The following is a 752-nucleotide window of genomic DNA, read 5'->3' as shown; positions in this document are numbered from 1 at the left end:
AAGCAATAGACTGGAACTAAGCAATAGACTGGAACTAAGCAATAGACTGGAACTAAGCTGACCTGGTATGAGGTCAGAGCCCTCATTATCATCCCTGCTAACTACCGGAAGCAGATTAAGTCGTTCCACAACCGATGTCCGGCCCATGTTAACTCTGATGTGCCCAGCAGTTGGAGGAGGATCGCCAGAAGCTTCTGGAAGATTTCAAGGACGTCTTGGTGGACCTGACCCTTTCAGATAAGGTCGAAAACCACAATTTATTGTGAAGATCTTCACTATAACGTTGGACGAACATACTGAATGTTGCACACATGTGATGCGGACAAAATGAAAAAAGAAAAAGACAAAAATTATGTCTGGTGTGGGTCTCGAACCCACGACCTTGAGTGTGTAAGACTCACGCTCTACCACTGAGCTAACCAGACAATAGAAAATTCGTCTGTTTCTTCAATTTGAATTAATGAAAATCTTTGCGAGGGAGCGTTTAGAAAAGAGAGATGTCTTTGACGAAATTTACTTGCTTGGCTCCTTCTTCTGTCCTTTATTATCGAGGTAAACATACTGAAGGATATATGTATATATATATATATATATATATATATATATATATATATATATATATGTGTGTGTGTGTGTGTGTGTGTGTGTGTGTGTGTGTACATATATTGAAAAGGATCGCAATTTTGCACGTGATCAAGTATATTCTTATGAGTCCACGGGGAAAATAAACACGATAAATTCCCAAGTGCACT

General features: G+C 39.4%; 1 non-coding gene across 1 annotated transcript; it reads right to left on the bottom strand.

Moving 5' to 3' along the window:
- Window positions 1-353: 353 nt before the first annotated feature.
- TRNAV-UAC (transfer RNA valine (anticodon UAC)) lies at window positions 354-425 on the bottom strand. Its single transcript has one exon. It is a non-coding gene; the product is annotated as a tRNA-Val (tRNA).
- Between the last annotated feature and the right edge of the window lie 327 nt (window positions 426-752).

The sequence above is a fragment of the Panulirus ornatus genome, chromosome 12, assembly GCF_036320965.1.
Source record: "Panulirus ornatus isolate Po-2019 chromosome 12, ASM3632096v1, whole genome shotgun sequence".
NCBI classification, from domain to species: Eukaryota; Metazoa; Arthropoda; class Malacostraca; order Decapoda; family Palinuridae; genus Panulirus; species Panulirus ornatus.
The sequence above is the reverse complement of the archived record's forward strand: the minus strand, read 5'-3'. Positions and strand labels throughout refer to the sequence as shown.